The sequence below is a fragment of the Echinops telfairi genome, unplaced genomic scaffold (genome assembly GCF_000313985.2).
Source record: "Echinops telfairi isolate 266 unplaced genomic scaffold, ASM31398v2 ScPeMD7_26;HRSCAF=91, whole genome shotgun sequence".
Taxonomy (NCBI): domain Eukaryota; kingdom Metazoa; phylum Chordata; class Mammalia; order Afrosoricida; family Tenrecidae; genus Echinops; species Echinops telfairi.
The window spans coordinates 5,055,898-5,065,910 of NW_022103923.1; the positions used below are offsets into that span (position 1 = coordinate 5,055,898).

General features: G+C 46.9%; 2 pseudogenes; one reads left to right on the forward strand and one right to left on the reverse strand.

Annotated features, from left to right (window-relative positions):
* Positions 1-417: 417 nt before the first annotated feature.
* On the reverse strand, positions 418-824 carry LOC101655933 (annotated as a pseudogene).
* A 1,298-nt stretch (positions 825-2,122) lies between these two features.
* Positions 2,123-10,013, forward strand: part of LOC101656235 — a 15,699-nt pseudogene continuing 7,808 nt past the window's right edge.

A 10,013-nucleotide genomic window follows, 5' to 3' on the forward strand; every position in this document is an offset into this window, starting at 1 on the left:
CTTGTCTCTGGTTCGGATTCTCACAAAACGAATTTTGTCAAAGCAGATGGTTTTCTACCGTGGAGGTCCAACTGAAGTCCTCACCCTGCTCTCCGGCGATCTTAACACGTCACCAGAGCGTGCGTGTTGGTTTCAGCATCGCCACCCTGCACTTCCGTCCTGGAGAGTTCTGACTCCGTCCAGCTCCCTCTGCTTAACTGTGACCCTCAGTGGACAGTCGGGCTTTGCAATTCCCATGTGGTGGACAATTTTACTTTCTTCCCTTCTTCTTTTGAAAAGCACATGTCTGCCATTATCTTCAGCCCAACTTGGTTCTTTTTAAAATAATTTAAAAAAAAAATCCTGACCTTAGCAAGAACAAACTTTTTATTTATTTATTTTTATTTTGTTTTTAACAATTAGCAGAGTTTTATTTGCTTACTTTTTGCATTTAAAGTATTCTTCAATAACATCTTTGGCCTGAGATTCTTTGCCATCGTCCTTAAATTAACAACCATACAACTGCAACCAACCACTTTCCGGGGTTTTCCTTCTCGGTCAGTTTTGCAGAGGCCCACCCACTCTCCTAGTTTCTTGTCATCAACCTTACTTAGGTTGGTTTGGTGTTCAGCACATAGGGCCTCCACTAACTTGACATCCATAGGCGCATCACAGTTGGATGCAAGCACACAAAGAGGAGCTTGGCGCTTGTCTAAGGCTTTGGCAGCTTCGCGAATTCCACGTGCTAGGCCCTCGTGGATGAGGGCGGTCTTCAGCACCTCTTGTAAAGCAGTGTTAATGTCCATTACACCCCCAGCAGCAATGCCTTCCTCAGCCACGGCGGTAGGTTACGGCTGGGACCGAATCTTGAACACACCAGAGCCTCCGCTTCCGCACAGCTCGGCGGGGACAGGGCCAAACCTTTTATTTATAGGGAGTGAATGGCTATGAACTCACAAGAGTGGAGGAGAACAGCAACAGGCTGTAATTAAAGGCAATTATGCTTAGAGGAGAAGGGCAGGGCTTAAGTATCAATGAAAGAAAATGGTTAGGAGTTTCTTCTGATGTTCTCGTGCCCCCGATACTACCCAACCGAAGTCAAGAAGCAAAGCAGTTGCCATCATGGGGACTCCATGTGTTTTGAGTAGAACTGCGCTCAACAGAGTGTCAAGGATGGGACCTTTCAGAAGCAGATCACCAGACCTTTCTTCCTAGGTGTCACTAGTGGGATTGAATTACTGATCTTTCAGTTTGTAGTCGAGGACTTCAATGTTTCTATTCAGTGTCTCATAGGAGATCATGTGAACGTGAACTATTTGGGGGAAAGCTGGATAAATGATACAAATTGATCTTGAATAGGACAGCAAGGTGAAACACGTCCTGGGGAATAATACTTGATGGGGAAGAGGCAAGAAGGGAGGACATTTTGTGTTCTCCAAAAGCCAGATCCCAAGGAGACATTTACTAATACAAATAGGAAAGAAGTTGGCCAAGACCGTCAAGAAGAGGTGGGTTGGGCTTAGTTAATGGGAGAGGTAGAGCGATGTTGACTGACAGATTTCTGAGCGTCCAAGGCAGAGAAGCTGCTAGGTCCAGGGGCAGGGCTGCCAAACTTTAATTCTGGCTAGGAGCCAGTGCATAAGATGGCTTTCTGTGCTCACTCTCAGAGTTTACCAGGCAGCCGAAGGGGGGAAAAGAGGTCAAAAATGAAATAGTCTAATGTGTTTGTTAAGGTTGTATCAAACTGTATCACGCAACTAGTCCAAAGTCCCAGAACTTAAGGCTGAGAAGACTTAGTTGGCAGATCAAAGCTCCTCACCTTTTTGTCAAAACAGCTCAGTCACCTCACAGTAGTAATAAAAGCCTTGCATTCAAGCATTATTTTATATTTTATTGTGAACCAAGCACTCTAAAGAGTATTTCATTCAATTATTTCCTAAGGTCCTTGTGAGGGGTGACGTCCTAAAGGCCCAAAGCTATGAGAAGGAGCCCATGGAGAAAGGGCTCTCTCTGAGCTCCCAGCTATGTGAATTAGGGTCCCTGCTGTACTCAGGGGCGATTATTATTTCTAGGTCCAAAGCTTGGTGGAAGGGATGGAATATTAATTAGAACTGTAGATTCCCAGGGGAAAGTCACAGTAAAAATGGTGCGGCAGAGATATCTGATCTCCTCGAATTTCACAAGGAGGAAGAAGAATCAAGATCAACAGCCCAAGGCGGATTTCTATAAGGTGGCAGTCAGACATGCCTCCACCCTCCGATCTTCTTACCAACTCTGACATCAGCTGTCTCTCCCCTGCCACTCTCTATTTCTTACTGGGTTCAAGAATTCTTTACAATGGCCACCATTCAGAACTCACAGATTATATTCACAATTATGAGATGAGAAATTGGAAACAAAGATTGATCAAGTGACTTGTCCATGGTCAGTCAGGAGGCGGGAGGGTCATGATGTGACATCTAGTGTGTATGCTGCCTCTCCACAGTCTCAAGAGTCCTTGTGTGAGTAAAGGAGACTGGATGCATTCATTCTATGAGATGTATGGCTTGCTTATTTGGGAAAGATCATCAGTAAAGACCAGTGGCTAAAAAAGGAACATCACATTTAGTTTTTGTGAACTTGCTGTACTTTTCTTCACCTTCAACCTGAACTTACATATGAGCAATTGAGGTTCTGTTCTACAGCTGGCCCCTGGACTTAGTGATTTGATAGTTTTATTGGTATCTACGTCACATATCATACACTTTAATCATATAATCACATTAAGAAGAGTTGTACAATTATCACCACAATCAATTTCAGAGCCGTCTCATAGTTATTGTTATTGTTAACTCCCCATTTCCCCCCATTCTCCCCTTATCCAGTTATTATCTCTATAGAGCTACCTGTCCTAGACTTCATATACAGAAACTCATAGAAAGCAAAACACAGCCATAAAAGAAAACAAGCAAAAAACACCCAACAACAATGACTAGACAAAACATAGAAAAATCTCAATCAAGTAGAAAGTAGAAAATATTACAAAATGAAACAACTTTAAAATGGGTCAAAAGGGAGAACAAACGATAGGGTATTATATTTTAACTTAACTACATCTGCCATAATCGACTTTATAATGTTCTCTGATAGCAAGGCGATGCATATCCCTCGAGAATGGTCAGCGGGGATTCATGAGAGACTTAATCCATGTGGGGACCCTGCAAACGCATTTTGGGCTTCCACTGTCATCCATAGCTTTCTGCAAACCGAGTGTTCACAGTTTAAGTTTTGACACTACTCCCTTCTTCAGAGTTGGGTTTTATTATTTACAATCCTTGGATCACACAGGTCCTGGACTTACTTTTGATGCTGATCCTGAGCAGGTCAATGGAAGTGAAAAAGCAAACCCATTGTCAAGTGAATTCCGTTCAGTTCATAGTGCCTTTCTAGGGCAGCGTAGAAGTGCCCCTGTGGGTCTCCGAGGTGGTAAATTATCACAGGAGCAGAATGTCTCAGCTTCCTCTCACAGAAGCTCAAAACATAACCCACTCCACCACCAGAGCTCCCTTATGAATGTGAAGAAAGCCCTCAGTGAGATGGATTGGCACAAAACCGGCAACAATGGACTCAAACCCACCAACGAATACAAAGATGGGCAGCTTTTTGTTCTGTTATTTACGAAGTCACGGTGAGCCAACCCAGCTGCATCTAAGGACAACAAGAATGAAAAGGGCAAAAGGAAAATCCCTGCCTTACAGGGGGGTTGCTGTTCTTCTTCTTTGAAAGCCTTCCAATGAAAATAGGTAGAAGACCTCTTTTGGGGGGTGGGGGGGAGGGAGGAACGCTAAAGAGAAAGAGATATTGAGGAAACTGGCCAGTTGTTTTGTTGAGGAGCAACTGAGAAAAGAAAAGCGAAGCTCAAATGAGAACAAAGGAAGAACCAGGTAACAAGAGGCGGATCTGGGCTGCAGAAGCGGAGAAGCAGCAGGAACATTTCCCAGGAGCACCCTGTGACATCATCAGAAGGAAGCCGGCTGAGGTGGGAAGGCCAGCAGAAGTGGAAACTGGAAAAGCTGGCCATAGGCCACAAGGCAAACATCTCTGCTATCATCCACCCTGCAAGCTGGTGACAGGCCTATTTCTCAAGAGCAGAACTGAACTAATTAGAGACATAACTAGACCTTAAAGAAGCTTGGCAGGTAATTCAGCAGCGTCTAGGGAAATCAGTGAGTCAGCCCCACTAGAAAGAGTGGCTCAGCCTTGGGGGAGGGGGTATGTATGTTCTAACCTTTTAGACACTCAAGTGCCCCCAAATCAGACACTCACTGTTACAAACGCCTTCTCACAGGGGTCCGTCCTTCTTATGGTCCTATTTCGTTTTTACCTCAGCCAATTGTGTGATGGGAGAGAAAACGCTGCTCACCAATTGTGCAGGATTTTTCTACAGCTTGAAGAGAGGAGGAGTGCCAGATTCACATTTAGTTATTTTACACATATCTTCTTATGGAGATGGGGGATGATGAGGCTCTCTGCTGCCGTGAAGATTTATAGCCTTCGAAACCCACCGAGCCAGTTCTGCTCGGCCTTATAGGATCGCGATGAGTCGGAATCAACTTGATGGCAGTGAGTTTGGTTGGCGTCAGTTCTTATGGAAATACCAACCAACTGATCAGTACAGCTTATTATTCCTTTTCTATGCAAGAAATCCAGGCTTCATGAATTTCTTTCACAAAGTCACACTAGTTACAGAGAAGCTGGGTTGCCAAGTCAAGACCCTCAGACCCCAGCACCAAACAGTGTTGTTTATTTTAAGGGACTCTAATGTACTGTGTGGAGCTCTAGTAGCACTTTGGCAGTTCAAGCCCACCAGTCACTCCTTGGGAGAAAGATGAGGCTGCCTGAGTAAAGATTTCCAAACTTGGTATCAGAAAGAATAGCATCTTAAAGGCTTGTCTTAAAGCAATAACCATGTAAGTGAGGCCCCAAATAAGTCCACATGGAAGAAGCACATCAGCTTGTGTGATCCAACGATTGAAAATAATAAAATCCAAGATGGTAGGAGGGAATATTAATAGAGGTAAATTCTGAGCACATGGTTTGCAGAAGGCGATGGATGACAGTGAAAGCCCAAAACCCATTTGTAGGGTTCCCATGTGGATTAAGCCTTCAGTGAATTCCCTCTGACCATTGACTGGGGATGTAAACAGCCTGGCTAGCAGACAGAGTGCATTAAAATAGACTGATGCAGATGTTGTTAGATTAAAATTGAACACCGTATCATTTGTTCTCCCTTTGGATGCATTTTTTATTTATTCTTGTTTTTTTTTTAGTCTTGTTTTTATTATTTTCTGCTTTCTTTTCTATTGAGATTTTTCTCTGTTTTATTTTGTTATTGTTATAATGTTAAAATATTTTTTGTTTTTGTACTTTCTTTAAATACTAGGTTCAGAATAGGTAAATCTATAGAGACACTAACAGGATTAATAGTTTCTTAGTATTATGGCAGGGGAGGTTGTGGGGAAATGGGGAGCTAATAATAATGATTTCAAGAAAAGGAAATGTTCTAAAACTGATTGTGGTAATGGATACACAACTGGTCTTAATATGTTTAAACAATTGAATTGTATGATCTGTCAATTAAACTGTTAAAAAAATTTAATACCCAAGAAAGTACAAAAAATATTATTTACAGCCTCAGAAACCCTCTATCAGGTCACTCTATGAGTTTGAACCAACTCATTAGCAATGAAGTTTTTTGGTAATATACTTTGCAAACGATCCCTAGTGGCACTGTGAGCTAAGCATTGGGCGGCTGACAAGATCAGCGGTTCAAACCTACCAACTGTCTCATGAAAGAAAGATGAGGCTTTCTGCTTCTACTAAGATTTATAGCCTCTGAAACCCCAGGGAGCATGTCTATTCTGCTCGACAATGTCACTCTGAGTCGACCTCAACTCGATGGCAAGTCGAGTTGTTGGTTGTTGTTGTTGTCGTAATATACCTTGCAGAGTCCCTGGCGAGAGAAACAATTAAACACTCAACCAAAAGCTTGAGTCCACTCACAGGCACCATGGAAGGAAGGCCTGGTAATCAGCTTCTGCAAAGCCATCGCCCAGGAGACCCCTTGGAGCATAGCTCTTACTCTGCCACGCACGGGGTCACCGTGCGTTGGAATGAACTTCACAGCACCTGCTTTGTTGTTGTTTCAGATCCATACTCTGCCTTTCCGAAATTCAGAAAATGAAATGCAAGAGAGGGCGATGCCCTTGGCGAAGGAACAAAGTGTGCTCCAAAGCGCGACGGGTGAAGAAAGAGCTATGCACACCTGGCAGGGACCGATAGAGATCAGATCTGAGAACAGGCTGACCATGACCCACGAAATGTAGCCCTGTAGCTTTAGAAAGAAGATCAGCCATGACACTGATTATTTGTTTGATTGCCCCGTTTGTACTTCACTATTTCTAAGTGTTAATTATGAAACTTCCGAAGTCCCGAGTACCACAAGCCCCCAAATAAGCCTCGCCCAACTTCAATCACCTTCGAGAATCTGATGAAAACCATGACTCCCACCCCATGCCCACTGTTCAAAGACCATGTTCAGATGCACAATTGGGCATTCCTTTTCAGGGGTCCTATGCACTCCCTTAAGGAGCCCTGGTGGTTCTGTGGGTTAAGTGTTGGGCTGCTAACTGCAAGGCAGTGAGCATGTATCAGTTCACAACTCTCGGCTGCTCCAAGGGAGAACGAGGCGGCCCGCCTGCTCCTCTAAAGATGTACCACCTCCAACACCCTATCCAGGGTCACTGTGAGTGTGAACCCAGTCGATGGCAGTGGATTTGGCTTTCTGGACTCCCTAAGGTGCTTTCGTGGATCTCCTGGGACACATGGACCCCAGGATGCAGGAACATTGCAGTATATGGGGACCCCAATCCCATTCAGTCCATCAGCTCATTCTGTCGACCCTCCAAATCAATCTCCAATAGATCTACTGTTCTCAGTCCCCACTGCCACCACCACCCCCAGCCCCCCTGCCTGATATCTGTGAGAGCCTCTGACCTGGTCTCCCAGCTCCACACTTGCCCTTCCTACAATCAATCAATCTATCTTCCATACGGCAGTCCCAAGGCATGAATCAGGCCCCATCAATTACCTATTTGAAATGCTTCAAAGGTCTCCCATTGGAATGACTGAAACCTTTGAATGACTTCTAAAGCCTTTGTTCTGGTGCCAAGGCCCTGGGTGTTCTGGCCCTATCTGCTATATCATAGCTCATGTTCCTCTGGCACCACTCACTGCTCTCTAGTCACCCTCTGGTGCTGCAATTAGAACACACCAAGCTCTTCCAGGCCTCAGGGCCTTTACCCCAAGCCTGCACTGGGATGCTAACCACAAGGTTGGAGGTTCAAACCCACAAGACAAAGTTGAAGCAGTCTACTCCCACAAAGATTTCTAGCTTCAGAAATCCTAGGGCGGTTCTACTTTGTCCCGTTGAGCCACTATGAGCCAGAGTCCACTGGATGGTAGTGGGTGGTGGGTGAGGACCATACACTGGAATTTTAAAAAATGGATTCAATGGCTTATTTCCGATCTCCCTCGCAGGCCGCAAGCTTAGGACAGCAGGCTCCTCATTTGATATTTTAACCTTCATCCTGCACCTAGAAGTGGTGCCCCAGCCCAGGGGTAGACACTCAATAACCTTTTTGAACTTAGTGTCAAACTTACCTCTAGTCATGGTTCGTCCTGATCAGTACCTTTAGCAAAGTGTATCCATCCCCAGTTTTGTGAACAAAAGAACGCTGTGAAGAATCAAAGATCTAGGACGAACACTAATGGAATTCACTGGAAAGGGAATGAAAACTAGATTTTGGACTTGGTGCTTGAGGAAAATGGCACAGAGGGCCATATTGAACCTCCTCTGGATTCCCTATTGCCATGAGGCAGAGGTCAGACATGCCTCCATCCACTAGCCTACTTTACCTATTCTGACACCAACTGTCCATCCCCGTGACTTCAATACTGAGTGGGAGGAGTGGTGTTATTGGGGAACCTAACAGATTACCACAAGTCAGAATCAGAAAACACAAAGGATATACAGCAACACCTCTTTGCAGCCAGCAGTTACATCTCTCTCTGGTCTGCAGGCTCTCAGTCATGTGGTCCTTTGGCCTCGGCCTCTGTGGGCTAGGGAGCCTGCCTGCCACCCTGCCTCACAGTCTCATAGGTGCTGCTCCTCTGCTCTGTCTCACAGTCTCTTGGCCTCGGCCTCTGGTGCCTCTGGTCTCGGCCTCCATGACTTCAGACAGAGATCTTGAACGTGGGTTGCCCCCATTCTGGTGGTCCTGAGATTTCTCTCTCCGTGCCAAAACAACTCATTCTATAGAGCTAGAAGAGTAGCGACTAAAACGGACCAATCCACTCTGAGTGTTACACACATCCTATTTGCATAACCCCACCCACTCGTTTTGAGGGAATTCCAGAGACGTGGAGAGAAGAGCCAGATAAAGAAATTTCATTCCGGACCAGACGGCGGCGGCTGCAGTCAGCAGGGTCCATGCTTGTGATTCTCCATGGAGAGTGAATGCACAGATTCATAATGAAAAGCGCCCCCATCGGCCACTGATTCTCAAGAGACGGAGATTGCCCCCTCCTGTTCAAAATGCCCCAGGTGAAATATCAGAGGAAGAACCTAGCAGTCCTCTGCCCAACAGGAGCCCCAGCCAACACAGGCCTCCCAGAAAGCGGCAGAATCTAGCTCTTGCAAGTTTCCAGCCGGGATCAAGATTATGAACCACCCCACCATGCCCAACCCCCAAGTGGTGGCCATCCCCAACCATGCCAACATCCAGAACATCATCATGGCACTGACCGCCAAAGAAAAAGAGAGTGGCAACAGTGGGCCCAACAAGTTCATCCTCATCAGCAGTGGGGGTGCCCCCACTCACCCGCCAGAAACCCCGCTTCCAGACCAAGCCAGCAGTGACACCAAGAGAGCGGAAGTAATTACCGAGACCCTGGGACCAAAGCCTACAGCCAGGGATGTGAATCCTCCTAGACCACCTGGCGCCCCTCCCAGGCCGAGACGGGAGAGCTGTGCTGGTGGTGAGGCAGCAAGCTGCCCTCTCGACAACAGCTTGACCAACATCCAGTGGCTTGGAAAGATGAGTTCAGATGGGCTGGGTGCCTGCAGCGTCAAGCAAGAAATGGAGGAAAAAGAAAACTGTTGCCTAGATCAGAGTCAAGTTAAGGTCGAGGAGCCCCCGGGAGCATCGGTGTCCTGGCAGAACTCTGTGTCCGAGAGGCCGCCCTACTCGTACATGGCCATGATACAGTTCGCCATCAACAGCACCGAGAGGAAATGCATGACCCTGAAGGACATCTACACTTGGATTGAGGACCACTTCCCCTACTTGAAGCACATCGCCAAACCAGGCGGGAAGAACTCCATTCGTCACAACCTTTCCCTCCACGAGATGTTTGTTCACGAGACATCTGCCAAAGGCAAGGTGTCCTTTTGGACCATCCTCCCAGGTGTTTAAGCCACTGGACCCAGGGTCTCCACAGTCGCCCGAGGACTCAGAATCACAGCAGAAACGTTCCCACCCTGAGCCCCACCGGAACGTGACCATCTAAACGGAACTCCCACAGGGTGCACACCGGAAGATGAAGCCACTGCTCCCACGGGTGACCTCCTACCTGGTGCCCATCCAGTTCCCTTCCCAGTGAACCCGTCCCTGGTGTTGCAGGCCTCGGTGAAAGTGCCCCTGCCCCTGGCAGCCTCGCTCATGAGCTCGGAGCTGGCGCGCCACAGCAAGCGAGTCCCCATCGCCCCCAAGGTCCTGCTCTCCGAGGAAGGGCTAGCCCCGTCCCCGTCTGCGGGACCAGTGAAAGAGGAGAAGCTCCTGCCTGGAGAGGAGCTGTCCCCTCTGCTTCCAGTGCAGTCCAACAAGGAGGAGGAAGGCCAGCCTGGGGAGAGAACGCCCTACACAGCGAGATGCATCAAAGTGGAGAGCCCACCTTTGGAAGAGTGGCCCTCCACACCCTTCAAAGGGGAGTCG